The sequence below is a fragment of the Rhinopithecus roxellana genome, chromosome 1 (assembly GCF_007565055.1).
Source record: "Rhinopithecus roxellana isolate Shanxi Qingling chromosome 1, ASM756505v1, whole genome shotgun sequence".
Lineage (NCBI taxonomy): Eukaryota > Metazoa > Chordata > Mammalia > Primates > Cercopithecidae > Rhinopithecus > Rhinopithecus roxellana.
Window position 1 is genome coordinate 114,022,962 of NC_044549.1, and position 27,171 is coordinate 114,050,132.

At 38.8% G+C, this 27,171-nt stretch overlaps 1 protein-coding gene across 2 annotated transcripts in view; it reads left to right on the top strand.

Moving 5' to 3' along the window:
* Positions 1–27,171, top strand: part of SLC9A9 (solute carrier family 9 member A9) — a 602,343-nt gene that overhangs the window by 407,642 nt on the left and 167,530 nt on the right. The gene's annotated exons all lie outside the window — the stretch shown is intronic.

The following is a 27,171-nucleotide window of genomic DNA, read 5'->3' on the forward strand; positions in this document are numbered from 1 at the left end:
CCTACCCATTGTCTATAAGACAAATTTATACCTACTTCATTCAACACGTAAAGATCCATCTGACTGGAAACGGACTTCCAAGAAGATTCTTACAGTCAAGAGTCTGTTATTACAGCACCTAGTATAGTGCCTGGCATACAGTAGGATTGAATACATAATTCATGAAAAGTTAAATGAATACAACCACAAATGTAAACACTTTCATTCACCATTTACTGCAGGTCTCACAAGTTTAGTATAGGAAAACTTATGCTCAAACCAGGCCAACTGACTATGCATTAAACCAAATTCTAAGAAAAAAGGGCTTCTTAAAGTACTGTGAATATTGCTAAACACAAAAAAGGCTTTGACTAAAGGTGAATAGAGAGTGTTTTGAAATGCTTCTTGAATTACTTCCTAAGCACATAAATGTGACTTGCAATTTCTTTCACAGTGGTTGTCACCTGTAGGCTCCCATGGATGAGTACACAGATTGCATTAAACTCTATAGCACTGGGTCTCCTGTGAACTGCTAGTAAGACAGTGGTGTGTTTAGGTTTCTGAAAAATAAAATTCAGTAGGTAGATCCTTGCATGGAAATATTAGGGCTTGGAAACCAAGTTAGAGGATGCTGGTCCCCACAAAATACAAGTACTAAATAACCTATCAGGTGAGTTAAAATATTCAGAACATAAAGTAGTGATATCAGGATTTCCTTAAAGCAATAAAATATAATTTGTTTTCTACTGTTTCTTTTTTTACTCTAAAAGAAGTTGTCCCCAAATCAGTAACATGTTTTATCCTAAAGTATTTACCTAGCTCTCTTCTAGTGTTTTCCAAAAGCGCCCACTGAAGTCAAATAGGTGTCATAACTTATGCAGCCCCTTAATATCTGATTCAGCAGGGAGAGGGGAGTATTATAGTAGGGCTTTAAACAGCTTAGGATAGTTATCCAGGTTATAGGACAAGGCCTAGTAAGAAAGGAAAGATACTAATGTGAACCATGGTGTCCAGGGGTGAAGTGCCTGGTAGTCAGCCCGGCCAGTGTTATGGCAGCCTACCAGGGGGCACAGCATGGGGCGGCCAGGTCATGAAGATGCCCCAGTGGGAACTGGCTCCAAATGGCCCAACCAATTCAGTGCCAGACTTGGCCACCAGCCGGGAGGGAGATGGGTAAAGGCAGGACTGTGATGTGTTTAGGGAATTGAGCTGACAGGGTTCTAGTCTAGTGAGCAAGGTGATGATCTCGGCTGGGAACTAGAGTATAAATCTGACATCAGGGCAGAAACCCAGTCAGAGAGACCAGAGACCCATTCATGAGAAAACTAATGGGGAAAAACTGAAGTTCATAGATTTCTGGGCACCCAGGAAGTAAACCCAGACAGATAGATACAGGGCAGAATAAGTTAAGACCAATTTGGCTCTTAACCTTGAATGAACATCAGAACCACCTAGAGGGCTCATTAAAACCCAGATTACTAAGCCCCAGCCCAAGTTTCTCATCCAGTAGGTCTTGGTCAAGGCCTGAGAATCTGTATTTCTACCACATCCAGGAAATGCCTGTGTTGCTGGTCTCAGGGCTACACTTTGAGAACTGCTGGTTTAGACTTCCTACCCCTAGTGGAGATGAGGCTAATATTGATACTGTCGGATGTGGCTGGGGTTGCCAAGGGCCAGGCACACCTGAGCCTGCAGTGTAGATTCCTTTGCACCTATACTAAAGGGAGGAGGGGCTCACTTAAAGAGGAAGAGTCACTGTGCCCTGATCAGTGGGCAGGAAATAGGACATAATAGAATAAACAGTAAAGAATAAAACTATGTCACTGTGTGTATACAAATACACAGTAACTTGTAGTGACACCATCATATGCTCCACTTTCCTACCATGGTTTATAATGTTGTCAAAGAAATTATCAATTCCATTATGGCTTTAAACTCCTAGTCGCCCATCATTTAGACTCCATTTAGCAAGGCCTTGCTTGTTTACAGAGCTACGTCTCAGTAACCAACTTACCTGTCAGACTTTTCCCCAAACACACCATGAAGTAGGTAAATTGGAACTTTAATAAAATGACGTAAATAGAGAAACGCAAGAGACGCAAAGACAAATGTGATATTGAATGAACCCAAATACCCTCAATTGGAATGTGATTTGTTTATATACTTTACATGGCCTTCCCTTCTTGAGTCTATATTTTTTCTCTGAAATTATTTGATATGTACTTGAATTAGTTTTTTTAATCCCCATAAAATTTGCCGTTCAGCCGCAAACTACCACAGTAGGATGCGAAGAAAATGTTTTATATAAGGCAAAAATTGATAGTATTAAAATGAATTGCACTTTGATGGAACTGACTTTAAAACAGCAATGATCCTATGTTTAGAGAAACAAATAATGATCTTTATATGTGAAACAAATTTTCCATTGATTGAGTCTTGTCCTAAGCACCATTCAAATTTCTTGTCCCAGAGCTGTTGTATTTTCTTTTTAAAAATAATCATAAAATGTTTGTAATGCAGCATTGAAAATAAATCAGACCTTTGCTTTTTAAAATTCTGGAGAAAAGGAAAAGACTCCTCCAGCATTGTTTTGGAGGTTTTCATGTAAAATAAAGTAGAATGGTTTCTTGATTAAAATCCGGATCTCCTCCCTTCTGTAGAATACATTAATACTGGCGGTGAGGAAAACCCAACAGGAGTCTCCAAGGACTAGCTCTGCTGTTAGCCAGGAAACAAAAAAGACCAAAGGTGTTAGGCTTTGCCCTACAAAAGCCAGTAAACAAGATTATTGACCAAATGGTTGCACATGCTTACAAATAAACATTAAAGACCACAGGGCAGAGCTCTCTGGCAGTGGCACCAGATAATAAGCTTCGAGACGGTAACCCCATTCTCTAAGCCAAGAATGGGGTTAGGGTAGAGCACTACATGTAGCTTAGGGTAGGGCACCACATGGAGCTAACAAACTTTCAGCAAATAGCTCATGAGAAAGGAGCCTATACCACAGTGCAAACCTTTCCTGGGCTCCCCAAATGAGAATGTAGGACCCATCTCTTCACAGTATCTGAATCACAGTGTGGAAGGCCTTGAATGCCAGAGTAACACAGAACTTGTCCCCTAGCCGACATTAGAAAAGAACCCTCAACAAGATAACCTTTACAGCTTCAAATTTTGACCTCTAAACACTCTAACAATAACAACTGACTTGTAATGAGTGCTTACTCTGTGCCAGATATCAGATAATAAAATGCAAAGCATATAACCTCCTTGTGACTCAGCTTCTAACCTATAACATGGGGATGATGATAGCAGCCGCTTCCTAGCGGATGATGATAGCAGCTGCCACCACGGCCCACGGTTACACCACAGTCAGGCTGCTGAACCAGGATCCAATCCAGGGAGCCTAAGCCTAGGGCCTACACACCCAACTAGTGCATTCTTCTGGCACCCTGATAAATGAGCTTATTGTCAATGCCTGCAATCGACCCTGATTAACAAATCCTTTGAAGAAAGAGATGTGCTTTTTAAACCATGACAGGGCTGTTAAAAACAAACACAGGAAATCTTCATCCATCACAAGTGATTGGGCTGACTGGCTCATACAACACAGAAATTCTTCAGTGCAGGTTTTCTTTTTGACCTGGGACAGTTATAGGTAAATAAAATGAGATTAGTCCAACATAGCCAAGTGGAGAAGATTGTCTTCCTCAATTACAGGAATTTAGAATTACAGGACTTATAGGAATTTGTTACCCTCACGCTCACCTCCCAATCCTATTCAGGATCCCAAACTATTCTGCCGTCAGCCTCTTCCCCAAATCAACCAAATAATTTGGTTGCATACATTGACTTACGTCTATTGCAGAGAGAGTAACTTTTAGATAGTGCAATGCTTCTACTATTAATTTTTTTTTGAGAGTGTCTAGCTCTGTCACCCAGGGTGGAGTGCAGTGGCTCAATCATAGCTCCCCATAGCCTTGATCTCCTGGGCTCAAGCGATCCTCCTGCCTCAGCCTCTCAAGTAGCTGAGACTACAGGTGTGCACCACCATGCCCAGCTAATCTTTTTAAAATTACTTTTAGCTGAGATGAGGTCTCATTACATTGACCAAGCTGATCTCAAACTCCTGAGCTCAAGCAGTCCTCCCACCCCAGACTTCCAAAGTGCTGGCCTTATAGGCATGAGCCACCACGTGAGCCCACTATCAATATTTTAGTTAAATATTTAAATTCAATTTTTGGTTTATGACGAAAAGCCATTCTCAAGTGATTTATTTATCATTTATACTCATTGGCTACAAATTTTTAAGATAACAGCCATCACAAATATGTATATAAAGATAAAAAGAGAACTGTCCTTAGTAATATTTTTAAGTCTTAAATGATAGCAGAGTTAAATATATCTGCTTACATACAGACTTCCTTTATTATTGAGGTGAGGAAATGTTAATTTAATATGATGGAGGAATATATATCATTAAGTTATCTTAATATTAACTGTGTTCTGTTTGGTTTCCTTTCTAGCATTCGAAGTTTCATGCGGGTTTAACAGTTTGCTTCATTGTTGTATTAATGTAGTCTGTCAATACACACCCATACTCTGGAGTTAGACTGAGCAGGTCCTAACCCTGCCTCCCTCTCTTAAAGCTGTAGGACTCTGAGCAATAAATGTAATGTCTTTATGCCTCAAATTTCTTAATCTGTAAAATTGAAATAATGATATCTACCACTTTAGAACGTTATAAGGTTTAAGTATTCTGTGTGTACAGAATTTAGGGGCACACAGTAAGTGCTCAACAAATATTGTTATAACAGTACCCAAAAGATACCTATGAGCCTTTTCTTACCCAAATACTGTATAATTGTCCCCCTGAAACCCATACATATACAAACTATTATTAATTAATTATATTTACGAAAGCATGGTATACATGGAAAATAGAAATAGTCTCTGGAAAGTTTAGTCCATTTTCCTTGGTAACGAGACTCACCAATTTTACAGGCAACTCCTATTTCTGCATTCAAAATGATAAACGCCATAAAGAAAAATGCTAACAAAAAGGATTATATTATCCAATAGCTCAAAAAGATTATTTCTAAAACATGCTTCTATCTCCTTCTTAACATAATCTTTGCTTGGGAACTTTTTAGATATTTAATTTATAACATTTCATCAAGCTGTATTCATTGTATTATATTTTGTAGTGATTTTGTACAAATTTGTATTCTTCGTATCAATTCATATCAATCGACAGACCTGAGAAATACGCTCTCCCATGAAACATGGAAAACCAGTTTACTCATTTGAATGTAGATTTATACTGCATATTCCATACCTGGTACTGCCTTTTAAAATTATGTTCTATTTTCTTTAGGTTTTTCTACAATACATTTCATAAATCTAAATATTTATTGCTTAAATCAATCTAGTTTGACTTGTTACATTAAAGATATTGGATAACTGTAGTAACCTATTTTTAACCTAAAAATATTCTAGGTTTATAACAATTGTTATGAATTAACAGTTCCTAAATTTGCTTTCAGTGCCATCTGAGTTCCTTAATATGCTTTCTTTCTGCATGCCAAATTGTCTCAGTTCCAGAGATAACAGTCTTTATCTCCACAATTGCCAGCTATCCTCCACAAGCCATGTTCTTAGTCATCTTCTCTGAAGGTGCTCTTGAGAATATCAGTATCAATAAGCTTCTCTCATTTACTAAGTTTACCAAACAATGGATATTCTGGTCTATTAAAGGAGATTTACTAGCCTGTTATCTTAAAGCATTGTCCAATATGGTGTCCTTACTTTAAGTAATAGATGTATTTGTACTTTAGGTAACAGCCAACATTTGAAAAAAAAAAAAAAAAAAAGTGATTTTGAATGCAGTAGATGGGACTTATTATTCAAAGTCTGTGGAGAAGGGTACCAGTTCTGGTCAAAATAGAGTGAGCATACTTACTCCACCCACTTTCTCTTCCTCTGAATGCAGCTGAAAAACACTGAACAGAATGCATGTAGCAGTTACATGAGGATTCTAAAAAGTAAACAGTAGCAGACATATTCAGGGAATAAACCAGAATTCAGAGTACTATTGAACTGGTGGTGAGTTTTCATTTTGTTTCCTCTCTGGAATCTCCTGGCCTGGACTCAAAGACAATTTAGAGACCAGAATTATAAAATAAGAAAGAGAGAGACAGAGCATGCTGGAAGAGAAATTCTTTGTTTCTGGAACAAGATAAAGGAAAGGGGACATTTGTGGGTCAGAAGAGTGGACATATGCCTTGGATTTGTTATTGTTTTCTTTATTCTCTCTTCCCCAATCCTAGCAATTGTAAGGTGGCAGGCGACGATGGCAGCAACATTTACAAAGGCAACTAAAATGTCAACCAGAGGAACTTTGGTCATAAGATCATGGGGAAGAATTTCCATTGTATTTTTTTTCTCGTAATCCTCTCACCAATTAGCCTTGGAAGCAGGTGCAATATTATGGGAAAATCATAGAAAATATGCAGCAGTGTGGGAAAATTAAAACCCTGAGTTTTTAGCCAGAGGACCAGGAAAAGGGGCTTTGGGATGCTAGAAAATGTAGAGAAGAGTGTAGAGAGAAGGGAGCCTGAGAAAGCGACCCTATAAAGTTGTCTATAAATTTTCAAGCACAAAATCAGGCTGTATATGCATGTATCTGAGCCTAAACAACACACACCAAAGACATTGAGAAATGAGCTATAAGTCAGAACATTAGCCAGCTCCCCAACTGGACACTGGGTGTCACATATGCAGGAAAAATCTAAAGGCAACTGCATAGACTTTCAAACTTAACTGACATTGGAACAACAGGCAACAGAATGCAGATAAGAACTTGCGTTCTGGACCAAATCTGGTTTGATTGCCTGATAAAACAAAATCTCAACATTCTCCCCAGGAAAACTCTATGTCACTTAACATCCCAGATCCAGAGTTATCTAACATAATATCCAAATTTCCAGAATTTTTTTAGCGTATGAATACCCAGAAAAATCTTAATATCTCACAAGATCCAGGAAGAATTTTAATATTTCACAAGATGCTAACCCAATATGGACACATATATTGGAATTAATGAATCAAGACTTTAAAGCAGCTATTATAACCATGCCCCAAGAAGTAAGAGCATACACAATGGAAACAAATGGAAAAATGAAAACAAAAACTGTGGAGAAATAGAAGATACATAAATAAATAAATAATTTAGAATGGAAAATGCAATGACCAAAACTAAATAGTCACTTAATTAGCTTAAAAACAAAATAAAGAATGACAGATGAAAGATTCTGTGAATTTGAAGATTATAAGAAATTATCTAATCTGAACAAAAGTATGACATTTTTCACCAGCAGATCTGCTCTTTAAAAAAAGAATGACAAAGGAATGTATTCATATGGAAGGAAAATGATATTAGAGGGAATCTTGGAACAGCAGGAATGAAGGAGGAGCAATAGAAATAGTAAATATCTGTTTAATATATTTTCTTAAGGTTTTAAAAATATATATGGTTGTTGAAGGAAAAAACATTATCTTATGGGGTTCTCAAAAAGGAAAATGAGTAGAGGGACCTGTAAGTGGTAAGTTTTCCACATTCCACTTGAAGTGGTAAACTATTAATTCAAAATATATTGTAAAAAATTATATACTTATACTGTAATTTCTAGATTAACCACTAAAACACATACACAATGAGATATAGTCAAAAGTTCAATAGGTAAATTAAAATGGAAAACAAATCAATTAAAATAACTTCAAGGAAGGCAGGAGAGGAAAATAGGGGGGAAAAATAGAGAAAACAAACAGGAAGCAGGTAATAAAATGGTAGATCTAAATACAGATATAACAATAATTACACTAAATCTAAATTGCCTAAAGACATCAGTTAAAAGAGATTGTCAAGGCAGATTAAAAACAAGACTCAGCTATATGCTGTCTATAAGAAACATACTTTAATATAATGATATAGGTAGGTTAAATGTAAAAGAATGAAAAAATATATGCCATGCAAATACCAATCAAAATGAAGCTGGAGTGGCTATATTAAATCAAATAGTCTTGAGAGCAAGAAAATTTCCCAGGGATTAAGGAGGGAATTATATAATGATAAAAGAGTTTATTTACCAAGAAGACAGAACTATATAAAATGTGTATGCACCTAAGAATATAGCCCTAAAATACATAAAGCAAAAACTGATAAATCTGAAAGGGAAGAGAGACAAATTAACACTTCTAGTTACAAACTTCAGTACTTGTCCCTGAGTAACTAATATAACAAGTAGACAGAAAATCTGCAAGGAATCAGAAGAACTATTCTAATAACCAACTACATTTAATTGACATTTATAGAACACTCTACCCAACAGCAGCATAATACACATTCTTTTCAAGTGCTTACAATTACAGCAAAATAACCAATAGCATAGGTCATAAAACCTTTTCTAATTTAAGAGAAATGATAACGTACAGTGTTAGCCATGATCACACCACTGCACTCCAGCCTTGGCAACAGAGCAAGAAAGGAGAATATCATGACAGATTTTAAAGCCATTAAAATGATGATAAGGGAATCCTACAAACAATTTTCTCTGCATATATGTTCAACAAAATAGATTAAATGTAACAATTCTTGACAAACTACCAAAACCCTTTCAAGAAGAAATATATAAACTGAATCATCCTGTATCTATTAAAGATACAGAATTGGCCAGGCGTGGTGGCTCACGCCTATAATCCCAGCACTTTGGGAGGCCAAGGTGGGTGGATCACGAGGTCAGGAGTTCAAGACCAGCCTGGCCAAGATGGTGAACTCCGTCTCTACTAAAAATACAAAAATTAGCTGGGTGTGGTGGTGGGTGCCTATAATCCCAGCTGCTCAGGAGGCTGAGGCAGGAGAATCACTTGAACCTGGGAGGCAGAGGTTGCAGTGAGCCGATATTGTGCCACTGCACTCCAGCCTGGGTCACAGAGTAAGACTCTGTCTCAAAAGAAAAGGAAAGAAAAAACAAAAAGAAATAGAATTTAGAGTTTAAAACCTTCCAAAAAAGAAACTACAAGCCCAGATGATTTCACTGGCAAATTCTTTGAAAGAAGATACAACACTAATTCTAAACAATCTTTTCCAAGAAACAGAAGCAAAAGCAATATCTTCCAACTCATTTTAAGAGGCCAGAATTACCCTAACACAAAAGTAAAACATCATCACAATAAAGTAAAACTACAGTTCAATCTCTTTTATAAACATAGATGCAAAAATCTTGCACAGAATACTAGAATATCAAGTCCAGCAATACTTAAAAAGGCTACACAGTACAACTAAGTGGGACTGATCCCAGGAATAAAGTCTGGTTTAGTAGGTAAATATCAATCACTGAAATGTATATTAGCAGATAAAAGAAAAACATGATCATATCAATAGACACAGAAAAAGCATTTAATAAAAATTAATTTTTATTCATGATTAAAAAAAACTCTTAGCAAGCCAGGAATAAGACAAAACTTCCTTAAACTAATAAAATACATCTAAAAAAACTTACACCTAACATCATATTTAATGGTGAAAGGTCAAATGCTTTCTTCCTAATATTAAGAATGAGACAAATATTCCTAATTTTAGGAAGAAACTCTAATTCAATATTGTCTTGGTAATCTTAGCCAGTGCAATAAAATAAGAAAAATAAATAAGATACATACAGCGTAGAAAGAGAGAAATAAAACTGCCCAATTTTCAGCCTTTATAATTGTTTATATAGAACAAAGAAACCTACCAAAAAAACTTCTAGAAATAAGTGATTTTAGGTTTTACGATACATGGTCAGTACTCAAAAATCAAATGCATATCTAACTACTAGAAATGAACAATTGGAAACAGAAACTAATAAAGTGAATACCACTTCTAATAGTTCCAAAAAATGTAAATACTTGGGAATAACATAACAAACTACATGCAGGATCTGTGTATTGAAAACAAAATACCAGTAACAGAAACCAAGAAGGAACTAAATTAATGGAGAGGCATGCTGTGTTTATGAATTAGAAGACTAAATATAGTTAAGACATCAATTTTCTGTAAATTCATCCAGAGCGTTCATACAATTCTAATCAAAATCCCAGCAGGACATTTTGTAGATACAGGCAAACTGATTTTTAAATTTAGAAAGAAATGCAAAGTAACTAGAACAGCTAAAACAATTTTCAAAAAGAATAAAGTTGGAAAACTCAGATTGCTTGATTTTAAGACTCACTTTAACATTTCTGTAACCAAAAAATGTGATATTGGCAAAGGGATAGACATATAAATTAAACAGAAGAAAAATCCATAAATACACCCACACAACTATGGCTTATTGATTTTTGTAAAGGTTAACAAACAATTCAATGGCATAGGGAGAGTATTTTCAGCAAATGGTATTAGAATAAGTGTCTATCTGTGGTAGGTAGAATTCTAAGATGACTCGCAACATTTTCTGCCCCTTGCCACCTTGATATACGTGCCTTGCATAATCCTTGGAACTGCAAATATGATGGATTATCTTAATATGGCACAGTAGACTTTGAAATAGGAAGATTACCTTGTGGGACTGACTTAATCACATGAACCTTTTTATAAGAAGAGCGTTTTCTCTGGCAAGTCTTTGAAGAAGAACTCATACATTCAGGAGGATTTGATGCACCATCATGGTGTAAAGATGGAAGTGGCTACGTGGCAAGGAATTTTGGAAGCCTCTGGGAACTGGGAATAACTCCTGGCTGACAGCCAGAAAGGAAAAGGGAGTCATAGTTTACAACTTCAAGGAAATGAATTCTGCCCACAACAAGAATGAGATTAGAAAGATTTTTCTCCAGAGCCTCCAGACAAGAACCTAGCCCAGCCAGTACCTTCATTTCAGCCTTGTGATATCCTAATCAGAAAATCCAGTCACATTATGCCAGAGATCAGACCTACAGAACTGTGAGCTAATAGGTATTGTTTTATGCTGCTAAGGCTTGGTAGTTTGATATACAGCAATAGAAACCCAATACAATATCCATAGGCCAAAAAATGAACCTTGACTTAAACCTCAGAACTTACAAAGAAATTGACTAAAACTGGATCACAGATCAAAACATAAAACTATAAAACTTCTAGAAGAAACATAAGAGAAAATATTTATGACCTTGAATTAGGCAAAGGATTGTTAGATATTATATGAAGAGCGTCATCCATAAAAGAAAAAATCATGAAAATACTTTACTTTGCCAAAGACACTATTCAGAGAATGAAAATACAAAAGTACACACTTAGAGAGAATACATTGCTGGTGGGAATCTAAAATAATATAGCCAATCTGTAAATCACTTTAGCAGTGTATTATAAAGGTAAAAATACAATTACCATATGACCCAGTGTCTTAGTTTGTTTTGCGCTGCTATAACAGAATACCTAAGACTGGAAAATTTATGAAGAACAGAAATTTATTTTCTCCCAGTTCTAGGAGCTGGGAAGTCCAAGATAAAGGTGCCAGCAGGTTCAGTTGTCTGGTGAGGGTGGCTCTCTGCTTCCAGGATGGCACCTTGATGCTGCCTTCTCTGGAGGGGACAAACACACTGTGTTCTCACATGGCAGAAGGTAGAAGGACAAGAAGGACAAACTTGCTTCTTTAAACCCTTTCATATGGGCACCCAATCTCATTCACTTTCCAAAGGCTGCAACTTCTAATATTGTTGCATTGGGGATTAAATTTCAATGTGAAATTTGGAGGGGACAAAAAACATTCAAACCATAGCACCCAGCATTCTCTCTCCTAGGCAGTTACTCTAGAAAGTACAATGGGGATAATAACTGCATCTATCTCTGGAGATTAAATGTATAAAGATTAAATGGGAAAAGATTCATGTTAATGTCCTTTGAGCAGTGCTCAGCACTCATAAAATAATCCTATTTTAACTTATAGCTTTGATTAGAAATGTCAGTGAGTTATTTATATAGAGAGAGCATTTTCAGAATGTGTTGAGATAATCATATAGTTTTTTTCTTCTTCTTTAATTTGTTAATATGATGAAATATGTTAATAGATGTCCTGATACCGAATTATCCATACATTCTCAAGATAACCATTTTTTCCTAAAATTTTGTATGTATAATAATAATTGAAATTAGTCTTATAGTTTTCTTTTTCCCTTTGTGGGGAGGGAGCTATCTTTACTGGGTTTAGGTATTATTAAGAATATGCTATATTCATAACATGAACTAAAGGATTTTCTATTTTTTCATATTTGAAATGACATAATATAGAAATAATCTAGTCTTTAAAACCTAGATCAAAGTCAACTGTGAAGCCTTCTGGTTCCTTCAGTCATTTTTAATGGTATATTTTCTATCACCTTTCTAGTGTCTCCTATGGTAATTTGTGTATTCAAGGTAAAATTGTCATTTTTAGCTAAAAAATGGTCAAGTATTGGCAATTTCATGTGGTTCAACCTAATAGTAAAATGAATATCTATATGCTCTTAACCTAGTTTCACCCATTATTAATAAATTGCCCATTTTGCATTCTTGCCTTTCCCTATATATATTAAATATAATTATATGTGAATGTTTTTTATTTGTTGCTTTATTTTTCACTGAACCATTTGAATGTGAGAATAGGCATCACACACTTCTTATCTAAATATTAAAGCATGCATCTTCTAAGAATAAGGAAATTCTCGTAGATAACCAAAGTATCATTATTGTACCTAGAAATAAGGACATTCTCTTAGATAACCAAAGTACCCTTATTGTACCTAGAAATTTTTTTAAACAATTGACAGTATTATCAGTACATATTTAAATTTTTCCAGTTGTTGCAAAAATGTATAAGATATTTTAAAATTCAGGATCCAATCAAGATAATGTGTTGCATTTGGTCTTTTTTCAATCAGTTTTTTCTTCTTTTTTGTTTTTTCAGAAGAAGCCAGGTCAGTTGTTTCATACATTATTCCACATCCTGGACTTGCTTTTTTTCTCACAGCAACAATTAATGTATTCTTTTCAGTGCTATATTTCCTGTAAACTAGAAATTAGGTCAAGGCTTGAAATTCAGGTTGAGTATTTTTGGCAAGAATATTCATCGATAATGTTGTGTGCTAATGGATGCATGAGGTCAGGTTCTTCCACCACTGATAATGCTAACTTTGTTCATATGGTGACAGTGGTAACCTCAGTTGCAAAGGTATATTTTTACCTTTGTAATTAGTTTTTAATCTGTGGGAGGACACTTCAGTACAGTATAAATATCCTGTTTCTAACAATCTTTCACCACTGTTTTTAGCATCCATCAATAATCATCATCTGATTCAACTATTACATTTAGGATGATTCCGTTTTGTATTAAATTGAGTTTCTTGATTATGTTACTCAAATTGTCTGTATCTTTACTTATATTTTTAACTAGATGTATCAGATTCTGAAAGAAGTATGTTAAATTTCCCAGTATAATTTTTGTAATCAAGGCCTTACATTTCTATATTATTAATCATATATATTATTAATTGTATGTATATATTTGGCTATGTGTATCATGTTATGAGAGGAAATACTCAAATTTGCCTTTGAATTAGTCTGATATGTCTTATCCCAAAAGTAAAACTTAAAATGGTCATATCCTCCATATATGTTCATACCCTTCTTTCATTCTCTAGTCCTGGTAAATGTGGAAACCTATAATGTAGTGTTAAAGCAATATAGAAAAGTCCTTCTTGTAAGCATTAAGCAGGGGGAACTTCCCCTTTTCTCCTTTTTTTTTTTTTTTTTTTTTTTTTTTTTTGGTTATTGGTGATCTAGTATTGCTTTGAAACAGATTTCAGTGTTTTGATTACATTATTTAATTCCCTGGGGTCCTTAACTTCTCTTTTAAAACATAAAGCTTTATGTTTTAATATATTACAGTCTTTTACTTACTAGTATGCATTTTAAACATTAATGAAACTGTTTAAAAAAATGACTGTGTAAAATCCAAAGAGTTGCAATAAAACACCTATTTTGCATCTACCCTAAAGATTAATTGTGTAACCAAAATATGAGATTTTAACTAAAGTTTTTAAAAATAAGTACTGGATTCTACCATAAAGGGTCGCTTGGAAGAAACTGCTGAAGACAGGGAATTGCCCATTAGAGGCAAAATGTGCTTTAATGCAGATTTCATCGTACTCAGTACAGCTAGCTGTTTTGCAAAAACACTACAGGAATATTTGGACGAAAATTAGCTCTTCTTTTCCTCTTTTTTTTTTTTTTTAATACCACTCTTCCCAGTGCTAGATTTGCAGTAGAGATTGTAGTTGGCCAGTAATGAAGCTGCCCCACGTTTGGAGATGATTCAAAAGCATTTCCAACAGTTTTCTTCTTGGTGGCACTGGCTGCTTTTCTTTTATTATCTATAGGATGCAATTTGGACATAAGGGGTCGCCTCATAACCCCTCAGGTCTCCTTTCTCTCTTATTCTCAGGCATAGCACCCACACATGCTTCCCCCCTAAGATAAACCATTCTCTTTGTTGAGACAGCTCAGCTGCAGTGCTGGGAGTGGGTTTGCTGAGCCCATCTGATGGCCATCACAGCCTGCTGTGGGTTTCTTCACCTACCCCTATGGCTCTGCTGCCACCACTGCAGCCTGTGTCCATGTGGGTGGCAGTTTATTCTTACCCAGCCATCAAAATAAGCCCATCCTTTTTTAATTCAGTCACCATGGGTCTATTCAATTTTGTATAGCCCTTTTGTCATTTCAGTGGGATTCTCAAAGGAAAGGAGGATGGCGTGCGTATGTTTCAAACAGTAATCTTTATTTTTCATTTACCAATAGGACACATTTCAGCAGTGTTTAATTTTTATGAGTGTAAAATAATACATGCTTGTTAACTAAAATGAGAAAACTAGAAAATTATTTTAAAAAATAAAATTCACCTGAAGTCTTTTCACACAGAAATAATTATTGTTAACACTTGAGTACATTTTTCTAAAGCCATTTTTTATTGGCAATCAGCTTTTTATAAGATTCAGACATTCTGTTTTTTTTTTACTTAAAAATAGCATGATCACTTTCTAATCTTATTAGCTACCTTGAGTTTGTTTTCAAGAACTGAATAGCAAAATAATGTAAAAATTATTTATTTAAATTTGTATTCAAGCATATTAGACTAGAATAATTTTTATAATATATAAGTTATATGTAATTTATATATTATATAATATATTTAAAATTATAAAATAAATTTTAATTCAAAATTATTTACATTTGTATTAAAGCATATTAGACTAGAATAATTTTAGACTATTATAAATGATACTGTGATTATTTTATTCAAGTAAAATTTTTGTATCTCTAATTTCTGTCTTAGGACAGATTCTTAAAAATGGAATTAGGAAGTCAAAGGGTAGAATATGTTTTAAAATTCAAAATACATTTTGCCAAATTGCCTTCCAGTAAGGTTGAGTTAACTTAAACACCAGCAATGTAATCTATTCTCTCCTTGGTGGCTTTCCAATTGGTTTCTTATTAGTCCAGGATAATTGCATGCTTTTGAGGATGCCTAACAATTTTCTAAAACTTTGTGCTGATTCCAGAAGCTCATTTTTTCTGGGTCTGCAGGAAGATGTTCCTTTTTCCTCATTCAGTAAAACATCTTGATAAGCTTTGTGCTAATTTTCTTGTCTTTGCTAGTATTTGACTATAGAGAAATCTTTCCAGACTCAGTGCTTGCCAATGGACAGGTGTGTGGATTGCCCCTGGCTCCCCTCAATGCCCATCTGGTTGTTCATCACATTCTTTCCTTGGAGCCATAGCTAGCAGGTCAGTTTGCAACATTTATTACCCAGGGCCCAGGTCAGTTTGCAACATTTATTACCAGGGCCCAGGATCTAGCAAACATTCATCTTTCAAGCTATGCCCTATTTGCACAGAATTTTCTGCTGTACTTACCACTTACTTTCCAGGCTCTCTGGCCAATGGAGCACATTCTACTCCTGGGATCTCCACCCATGGCTACCACTTTATTAATGGGACATTTCGTCCCTCAGGATGCAATATGTCTTTGAAAATGCCATCCTCCATCCCCCATTCTTTCCTACATTTATTCAGCAAATATTAATTAAGCTTCTACTGTGTGCCAGCTAATGAATAAAGCATAGAACAAAAGACAGAAATAAAACATAGAAATCCCTGCCTTTCTGTAGCTGACACTACATCCCTAATTCACCTTTCACTCCTGCCCTATGACATGTTGTCAAAGGTTTTTTGGTTGATACAAGCACATGTTCTTTAAATTGGGGCAGACAGTGGGGTTATGAACAAAGTATGTTTCTGCCATCTTTAGACAAACAAGAATGCTCTATTCTTGTGGTTGCTTTTCTCAAAATAACCATTGTCAGCATTATGAGTATTGAAAACTCCTGTGATATTCTACACACGCTTGTCCATTGCATAGTGTTTTCAGTAGTGTTGGAATTGATTGCCTTTTCTGGGCCTTGAAAAGGATTTTAGTAGGAAGTTAGCAGGAACGCCATTAGGGAATGCTAACTGGAAACCATTTCAAATAGTGATACAAGGCATTTGCAAAAAACAACTTGCCCTATTTTATTTTTTCAAGGTTAACTTTAAGGCAATGGTTTTCAGAGAGAAAATTATTCTACTGGCAACAAAGGAAACACAAGACTGTAGGAGTAAATGTATTTTGTAAAATTAAGGATATAATAGTATTGTTTTTGATGTTTTCTGTTTTACTTAATATTTTTGCTTCCAGTTCTCAACACAAACATTTAGAAATTTTTTTCAGTCACTGAGCCAAATTCTCAGTCTGTGTAACCCAGTTGGGCACCAAGGTGAACTGGAAATCTGGCCTGTGTTTACATCTTCATAATTAATTTCTCATTGGGTTGTACAGTGTGTCTCATAGCTCCCAATGCATGCTGTAAAAATAAATAACAACATTATAACTTGGGCTTCCTCCAGGTATATTTGCAATAGATGAGGCTTAGAGGGGGATAAGGTGGTAGTTTCAAGTATGTGGTGCATGTCACAGGGAAACAGGAAGGCAGAATATTGATCATGGCTTTCAACACTTGTGTCTCTGGGAATCATTTTGTCACACACATAACCCTCTTTTGAACATGCATGTGAGTACATACACATATGATTGTGTGCGCACACACACACACATACACACCTGCCTTATATCTCAGTCATATTGAAGCACTTTAATTTCCCCCAAACGTGCCACACCACCTATTTCTTCTTCCATGCCTCACACTAAGAGTCAGTCATCTCTCCTGGGAACCTTTCACCCATTAGCAGCTTCCTGCCCCAGCTAAGGTACTTTCCTGCTTTGTACTCCCATGCCATTCCCACATTTCCCGTCCTGATAGATTACATCCCCCAGGAGTTCACTAATGGATCTGAATGACAACTTTCCACCTTAGACTGTGAGACTCCTGAGGGTAAAAGTGAGGTCTCGACCTCTTCCTTCTGACTCTCAGCTATTAGCACAGTGCCTGGCACCCAGTAGGCATTCAGGGCCTTTGGGAGCTGCTCATCAATCATCCTGAAGTGCCCTAACCCATTCACCTTCCCGCTCTGCTGGGTAACAGGTTCCAACTTTTTCTCCTCAAGGCCCTATCACCCCTTCCCCAGCCTTCTCTTTAAGCAGATCATCTTTCCAGTTCATAAGAGAATAGAAGCAGTCAGAAGATAACTTCCACAAGGTCCCCAGTGTATCTACCTCTTGCATCAGTGCCCTTTAACTCCACCTTCCACCATATTACAACCAACAAACTGGCCTCACTCCAGTGAGGGCCCGCCCTTCTACTGGCCTGTTAATCACATCCTCTCTACTTAGTGGAGATATTACTCCAGTATTTGTCTCTTTTTCCCCTCACATCATTATTTTGTCCTTTTCACTGAATAATTTAAAAACCCAGATTAATTACTTTTATTTTTTTAAATAAAACATTTCTCTCCAGCTACAGCCCCATTCTCTGCTGTCCTTTGCAGCAAAATCCTTCGAAAGAGTTCTAACTCATAGTGTCTACCAATCCTTTCTTCTCACTCTTTCTTAAAGTTATTCTGAGCAGGCTGTAGCCCCATCATTCCACCAAAGCTGTTCTTGTTTGTCTTGATACTCCCCTCAGCGTTGCTAAGTCCAATGGTCAAGCTTTACTTTGCATTTTATTGGACAATCAAAAACTTTTAACATAATTGATCTTACTTGAAACACTTTCTTCACTTGGATGCTAAGACACACTCCACCTATTGAATCTTATACCTCCCTGGCCACCTATTGGCTAGTGTATATGCCAGTGTTTGCTGCAGGAACTAGTCCTAATATCACAGTGGTTTACAACCACAAAGATCAGTGTTTCATTCAAATTCCATAAGTATGGTGTCAGCTAGATATCTGCTTGACTCTGCTGGGCTCATCTGCAGCTGAGCTCGGCTTGACTCTGTTTGGAGCTCTGTGCCATCTGTTTTCTCATTCTTAGACCCAGGCTAAAGGAACAGCCCCATCTAGAGCACGCTATTCTCTTGTAGAAGAGGAAAGGAGCAAAAGGGTTGAAACTTCCAAAGTTTCCAAGAGCTTCTGCTTGGACATGGCATGTATCATGTCTACTCACATTCCCTTGGTCAAACCAAACCTGTGAATCACATCTCCTATGAGAAAGGGGTAATAAGTTGTTTGTCTTCATCTTAAGCCCATGAGATACGGCTTCAGTGAGACCATTGACAAGTTTCATGCATGTCCTCAAAGGACTGGGGAACCCAGTGATACACTCACTGTCTGACTCACATCTGAGAAATCTCAAGTGTCAAAAGCTAGCTGAAGTGGTCTACAACAGCAGAGTGAGAGCCACAGCTTGAGAATTTGCTACATTCCCACCAAGCATATATCTAAAGAGTGTGTTTCCTATTGATTGACCTGTGTGATGTAATGGAGAGAGCCTCTGTGGAGGTGGCTTAGATTCTGACCTAGAATGTTACCTGGAGGGGTGAGAAGACCGCAGCAGAAGAAAACCGAGGCTATGCAGTTAGAGGTTTAGGGGCCAAGACGGTGGTGGATGGGACACACAGTCCGTATCAGGAAATCACAGATCAGAGGGCCCAGGGGTAGATGGGCCCCTGAAGAGACCTCACAAATGCCCACATGGACCAGCTTCCAACATCTACCACAACCAAAGGGAAATATGCCACAGTCATGCCAATAGAATGAAACCTTTCTTTCCCATTTACCTCTTCCTTTTCCTCTGTCCCCTCACCTTGGAGAAGTCAAGCTAGCAAGCAGGAATGGGGTAAGGAAGAGAAGGAAAGTAAGAAGATTGCCCCTTCGCCCCTGGCGGTAGGCCCAAGCTGATGAGGGAGGAAGACTCCCTCCAACTGAAATTTAGGGATTGTTATTACTACATATTACCAAGCTGAGACTATTTATGTGATTAGAAGTAACCAGAGGACTTAAAAATGAACTATCTGAGAGTAATAAAAAGTCAAGGACCCCGCTCCTGAGTCTGAAAAAGCAGGTATGTGGGGGTGTTTTGGGGAAAAGTGGGGCATGATAAAGTTATTTCTTTTGCACTCCACGAACCACATTTGTTCCAAGTGGCCTAGGCTTCTGTGTCATTACCTGAGCTGGTTGCATCTCCCTGGGCTTCGTGATAGTAAGAGGTTGAATTTCAACTTTGTGGAAACCTGGCAACTTCATTGACATCTTCGACTATGAGAATATGGGAGGCTAGAATCTTAGTTTACAATTGGCTGGCCTCACATTTGACCCTGTTTACGTAAAGGAAATCTAGGCATCTGGCCAATTTAGGACCAAACAATTTCGTGGCTGGGATGTTGAGCTTCATTTCCTTCTTCATTTATAAATGCAGCTGAAACTGATTCCAAAGCATTTTTAGGAAGTCAGTAAAAACATTGAGGCGTCACTACTACTGTTTTATTAAATTTCATCTATTGTTTTGACCTTGCTTGTGCTTAAATACGGAAATAAAAATCTGGGTGTGGCCGTGGGGGAGTGAAGGGGTGTTAAGTCATTACACCACCTACTTATCCAGTCAGGAAAACCCAAGCCACTTGTCCTTTTCCTGCTTTAGTAAGCCAAGGAATGCAATCATGTCGTGTATGTGACTAAGGGTAACATGACTCAGGTTAAGAACGGGGTCTATGGAATTTGTTTCCCGGCCAAGAAAACTACAATTCAATTGCTACTAGAGTTAAGTGGAAAATATATACTTTTGCCTTCATTAGAGCTATTGTTACTTTTAAAGAATTGTTGGGAACATAAGATCAAACTTAAACATGATAGCATAAATTCTAGTTATTGGGAATTAGGACAGCCCTTGGGAATATTGCCTTTTATTCCCAGCTCGACGTATGCTTTGCATTGGACCTTAGACATCATACCTCTGTCCTTATACATGAAAGAGAGACTATTGCTAGTCAATACTCAATCCCAGGCAAATTAAAAATGTTCATTCAAACACAGGGTAGAGTAATATGATCCCTTACCTGTGGATTTATTTGTTTATCTAGTTCTTCATTTCTTAAAATGGTACCCTTCACAGAAGCACCTCAGGGTACAAGCAGCACATTAAAACAGTAATTAAAATAGATAAAACCTTACAAAACAGCAATTAAAGGAGCAGCAAATGAGATTACGTCTTAAAACACTATTATGCTGAAAACCTTTAGAAAAAAAAAAACTGTTCACCTTATCAGTATAGCAGGCACATGGGCAAGGAGTGGGAGAGCCTTTGTTGTGGTTTTGAGAAGTCACAAATGGAAAACATGTGGTGAGACAAATGGTTTTAAACCTATCTCAATGTAATTTTGTATCTCAAATGTAATATTCTGGCCCCCAGCCCCTACCCCCCAAGCTCTAATCTGTTCACCTACAGGGGTGGCTTGTTTTATACCATACCTTAATGTGTCTCTTTAGCCAGAGCAAGCTACAGAGGATTCAAAAGCCTCTTTCTTTCCCAGAGGCTGTAAATGGAGTCCTTAGTCATACTTTATGTAGCTCAAATGGCAGTTGATCATGCTTAAGTACTAGAAACAATCAAAGGACCATAACCTCAGAGAACATCCTTCCAACTTAGTAGGAAAATCTTTGTCATTCATCCCTAGCTCCCACCCCAACGGGCCCCATGGGCTGGCAGTTTTCTTGCACAACATCATGTCCTCTCCAGTCTTGTTTTATGCCTAAGCAAGCCTCTGTTAGTCTCAACTAACTGAACTCACCAGTCCCGTTTCAGTTTCTAGTGCTAATACTTACTTGCAACATGTGAGTTTATTTATTTATTGAGATGGAGTTTCGCTCTGTCACCCAGGCTGGAGTGCAGTAGCACAATTTGGCTCACTGCAATCTCTGCCTCCCGGGTTCAAGCACTTCTCCCTCCCTTAGCCTCCCAAGTAGCTGGGATTATAGGCGCCCACTATCACACCCGGCTAATTTTTATATTTTTAGTAGAGACGGAGTTTCCCCATGTTGGCCAGGCTGGTCTTGAACTCCTGACCTCAGGTGATCCACCCACCTCGGCCTCCCGAACTGCTGGGATTACAGGCATGAGCCACCGTGCCCAGCCCATGTGAGTTTAAAGTTAGAATTTGCATAGGTAGCAAGCAATTTACAAAAGCCAATGATGCTATAATTGTCCAGTTTTTTAACATGTGAGAGCTTGGTGAGCATTCTGAACCTGGGAACTGAAAATATATTGTCTGTTTTATCGATGTGAGGGCATATCTCCACTGAGATGTTGCTCTGTAACAGTATATGAGTCTTTTCAGAAACTGTTTTGTAGGAAGCCCATCTTGTTTGTATAAAATTGTTACTTTATACTCATTTTGCTCTACATTGATGGTAAAAGGTGGAGCTCCCGTGTGCAGGCACCTTCCTCAGCAACCTATCTCCCTCTCCCATTTCATTAAGGCCAAACCACCCAGAATGGTTGGATCAACGAGTGGGTGGGTGGATGGATGGGTAGTTAGGGGATGGGTGGTTGGGCTGATGGGTGGGTGGAAGGATGAATTGGTAATAAGAATATGGGTAGTCAGGTGGGTAGAAGGATGGATGGGTAATTAGGGGATGGGTGGTTAAGTGGGTAGGTGGCTGGATGGATGGATAAGTAGAGATGGATGGATGGATGGGGGGATGGATGGATGGATGGATGGATGGATGGATGGATGGATGAGTAAACGACACACTGCCTAGAGGATATTTTAAAGGACACTTTACATATGGCCAAATTACTAGTACAGGGCGGAGTTGGGGAACTCTGAAAGAAGGGCCCACAAGGAGGCTGGCATAGAAAACAGAAACCACAGCCCATCCAGAGCACACATTGATCACTTCAATGTAACTCTGCATTGAAAGATAACAAGGTTTGCTTCTGGAAAAAAAAAAAAAAAAAAGTGCAGATACTGGCTCATGTGAAATTAGCAATCACAGTCTTAGGTTGTCCTAAATGCTTGAAGGATGCACATGTTTAACTGCCGAGATGCCTTTGACTAACTCTTGGATTCTTGATAAAAGTAGAGAGATGAATGGCTAGTAAGAAAGTGACTATAAATACATGCTAAGGTATCTGATGCAGTAGGAATATTAGTTTGTGTTAAAAGTGTTTATCTGACGTTTTCTGTGAGGATCCCACCTTATTCATAAGTACACTTCCCGCCCACCCTGGCATAGCTTCACAGCCTTTTTCACATGGCCTGAAATGCCCTTTAAAGCTCCAAAGCATACCTAGAGTATCTGTTAAGCAGATATTCTACCACAAAGTAGAGGAAGGAGTTGAGGAGTCAAGAGGAATTCTAGCTCATTCTATTTACTCATGAATACTCATGATATTCTCAGTTACTGTTTACCACTTTGACAAACAAAAAGTAGGGCCCTGAGAAAATGCAACTTAGAATGGGTAAGTTTTGATGAAAGGGAGGAAGGATGGAAAGGTGAGAATGATAAAAGAAAAAAACTGGGTTAACAAGAATATATCAGCACAGTAAGATCCTGGAGGAGGGTAAGCCTGTCTGAAAGGGCCCAGTGCAGAAAATGGATGAACTTCCTGGTGTCACAAAATAAAGCTGGCCTCAAGTCAGTAAATAGAATTCTCAAGAACAGCATCTTTAAATCTGTAGTTCTAAACCAAACTCTGTAGAATAACAATGCCCCCAAAGTTATGTCAGACTAGCTTTAAAGCCTCTTGTCCATGAACATATTGAAACAGCTTCCGTTTTACCAACAAAGCTCCGTTGAGGGGTACACTGTTCAAGTGGCTTTCTACCACCAAGCTGTTATCATTTTGGAATTTCACATCAAAGAGAGTATCACTACATTCAGTAAAGACCTGCATTGGTAAGCACAGGCTTGCTGTGGCCCTTGGCTGACACTGACAGGTTCCTACAGCTCGTTTCCTATACAGCTTCATTTACCCGGTGGGATACCCTGTGGAACATGAAGAGCATCATGAGCCATGTGGGCTTTGAGAGCAAAGACCCGGAGGCACCTCACTCTGGATTGCCTGTATCTCTTCTCTGCCTTGTGAAGTCACGGAGCCTTCACGTATGTGACTTGTCCCCCCAGTTAGGGGCCAAACTCCTTGAACCATGTTAGTCTTCCCTGTATCCCCCACTCTCCTCATTCTCCAGAGCACCCAGCGAATAGGGTATGTCCCCTTACTCTGCCAATGATAAGCAAAAGGGAAACCTCCCAGAACTCAAGCAGCATTAGCACAGTGGAGATTAAAGATACCATTCAAATGCCTTAAAGGACTTCGTTGAATTCCCACAGGAAACATTATAAATTGCTGTGTTTTCAGCACTTGTAAAATCCCTAGGTGGGTCTCCCTGCAGAAGAGAGTGGCAAACAAAAGTCACATACATTCTCAGCCACTGTCAGCATATGTTCCTTGTGTTTTCTGCACCATTCACTCCTTCTTAACTGTCCCTTACCTGCTGTAAGCACAGTTTGAATGTGGCTTAAGTGACCATGAAAACAATGTAGTATGCATTGGTTAATTCTGCTGCTCTGGAAAACCAGCAATGTCAGAGACAGGCTGAATTCAGCACCAGGGCAGTCTCTGAACTCCTGAAGCAAAAAAACTGCTGAGGGCTTTATTTTAAGGCCCAGAGGTTGGTGCCTGAGCTTTAGAAGGGCCACCTCCACCTCTGACGTGACTAACTTCTGCTTTATCCTCATGGCCACACATTCCACTGAACCACCTCCTTTCCACCTCCCAGAGCCCTTAAGAGGCTACTCCAGTCTCCTCTCAGAGCCCAGGTCCTTGTGTTCTTTGCATGTCACTTTTCATTCATTGGGTCCTTTGGAGAATGAGGGGAGTTGGGGATACAGGGAAGAATGACATGATCCTAGGAGTCTGGCCCCTCACTGAAGGGATAAGTCACATGTGTGAAGGCTCTGTGACTTCTCAAGCCAGCTGTGACAGGTAACCCACAGCAAGGTGCCTCCAGGTCTTTCCTCCCAAAGCCCTCAAGGCTCAGGATGCTCTTCTTGTCCCACTTCTTCTTCTTACCCTGCCTTCTACCTGGTGCTCAGTGTGGTGACTTCTCCTCCACGGTCCTTTCCTCATCCCTCTGAGAACTGAGCCCTTGCTCCCTGTGCCCCACTGAACTCTGAAAGTACAGTGAGCTGAGCCAGAGGCAGCATGGGCTCAAGGCTAAGAAGATGGGCTCAGAGGCAGTCTAACCACCAAAGTGTAATCCTGGGTCCTCCCCTTCTTAGCTGTTACTTCAGGCAAGTTACTTTACCTTTCTGCACATCTGCTTCATCATCTTCAAAATGAGAGCAATAACACCTACTGCACATGGTCACTGAGGAGGATTAACTGAGTTAACCCAGGGAAAAGGCCAGAATGGTGCCTAGCATGCAGTAACTGCCTAGAATTGTCATATATTATAGGCTGTCACTCTTGGTAAGCTGTGTGATTCTCCAGGATACAGACACTGCTCATTTATAACCCCATCACCTGCAGCTGGGTATGAAGTAGACAAACATAACAGTTTAATGCTGAAGAATTAAAGAAATGAATACATGACCAAATCAACAGATGAACAGACCTTAGTAAGAACACAGGATATTATTGCAGCAAAAGCCCTGGGCTCTTGGATCCATGAAGACTCTGAGTCCTCTTGGGCACCGACATGCCTGGAGTCCGTGGGGTGTGGCTCTGGAGGCAGCATAGGCAGCTGCGGTCTCCTGGGTCAGTCACTGGCAACTCGGGTCCACTCCCCACTCAAGAACCATATGGCTTGAGCAATCCCCAAACTTGGTTTCCTTTGCTGCCAAAGCAGGCACTGGATGGAGCAGAGAGCCCCACACCTTGTTGGTGTTTCCAGACTGAGAGCTTTGCAAAGTAGAATATTCTGACTCTGCTCTGGAACACTCTGATTCCACTGTCTGGGATGGGATAGGGCTTCTGTGTTTTTAAAAACCTCCCCAGATGATGGTGAATCTCAGGCACAGGTTTGGGAATGACTGGACTAGATTTCTCAGGCTGGAACGGGGAGAAGGCTTCCCCCACACTCCTCTTCCAGCTTCCATCACACACACACACACACACACACACAGACACGCCAGGGAGATCCTTGATGGAACCTGTCTCCACACTGTTCCTTAAACACAGAACTTTGGGCACTGCCAACTTCCACACAAGCCTCTGCTGCTCTGTAAGGGGAGTGGGGAGTTGAGGCCCCCATTCTGAGACTGAGCTTCTCGCCGCCTCCTCTACCAACTGCCCTGACACACACAATGTACAATAGGATGAACTACCACCTGTGATTGATCCATGCTAGTTACAAACTGTTATGGACCTGGTTGTTTTGCCTGTATAAGCACATTTTGTTTCATCCATTTTTCAAGCTGAAGGAAGGTTGTTTTATAAAAGGGGATTTAATTAAATGTTTTGTCCCAACCTGGCCTTTCCTTTCCGCATCTGCATTATGCTTGTGTCATATTTTCCCTGGAGGGCAGGAAAACAATTTAGCAAAAATGAAGGATTCATTGATTTACTATTGAAAAAGGAAATGCCAAGCTAACAACTCCCCTCTATAATTTTCTAATGACTGTAAGAGAGAGTCTAGCCATTTAACTTAAAGACAGTGTGTTTCCTGGTGCACCTGTCTCTATCTTTCTATATCATTCATGCTGTTAAGTTTATAGTCTTGCTCTTGATTGAAATCATTTCATGAACACTCGTAAGTGCTATTTTTCTGCGCTGAACAAAGTAGATGTTCCTGGGTAACTAAGGTCTTTAATTGTTTCTACTGCCAGTTTAGCGACTGGGGGTGGGGAATTATTCTTTCCCCAAGACCCTAACAGTGGGATCATAACATGTCTCCCATCATTTACCTGTAGCTATCCCCCTGTGTATAGAATTTAAGTTGACCTACTTTCCTGCCTGTTGAGCGGCCTCGGGCCTCAAATGTTCTTCTAGTAGATATCAGCTGTTTTCTGGGCTAAAGTCTTAGACCTTTAGGGCAATACAGTATCGTGCCTCAAAGGAAGCAGGATGTAGTAAAAATCTGAGGGAGCTGGGTATGACAAGCTCCACTTGTCAGGCACCACTTCCTCCAGCCATCCTGTGTCCACTGACGACTGTTGTGGGATCTGAGCTTGTCTGGCCAAGGACCAGGGCTGTTCTGGGAGCAACCTTCTTTCTGAGGTTGCGGGGGAGGGGGGCGCTTGCAAGCAAACAGAGGAAGGGATGTGGGACTAGGAATCAAGAAAATACAATTTGCCACAGGAGCACTGTATCTTTGGGCTAATCGTGTCACTTCTGGAAGCTTCAGTGTCTCTTCCAGCACTGTCTGTGATTCTTTCAAAATGTATGGAGCCCCTGCTATGTGGCAGCAACTGTGGTTGGGACAATAGTGGGGAACTCAAGTAGACCTAGTCCTGCTGACATGAAGGGCCAAGTCTGGTGGGGGAAATAGGTTGAATCAACTCTTCACGAAAATGTGAGATGTTAATACTCTAATATGAGCTTTACATGAATGGTGCATAATGGTTTGAGATGCAACAGGGAAATCTAGCTCAATGCCTGGTTGTACACAATCCAGGGAGTGAAGGAAGGCCTTGAGAACAAAGTGACTTCTGAGTGGACACATCAAAGAAAAGTAAGAGTTAACTCAGATGGGGAGGGCTTCAGGAAGACCCC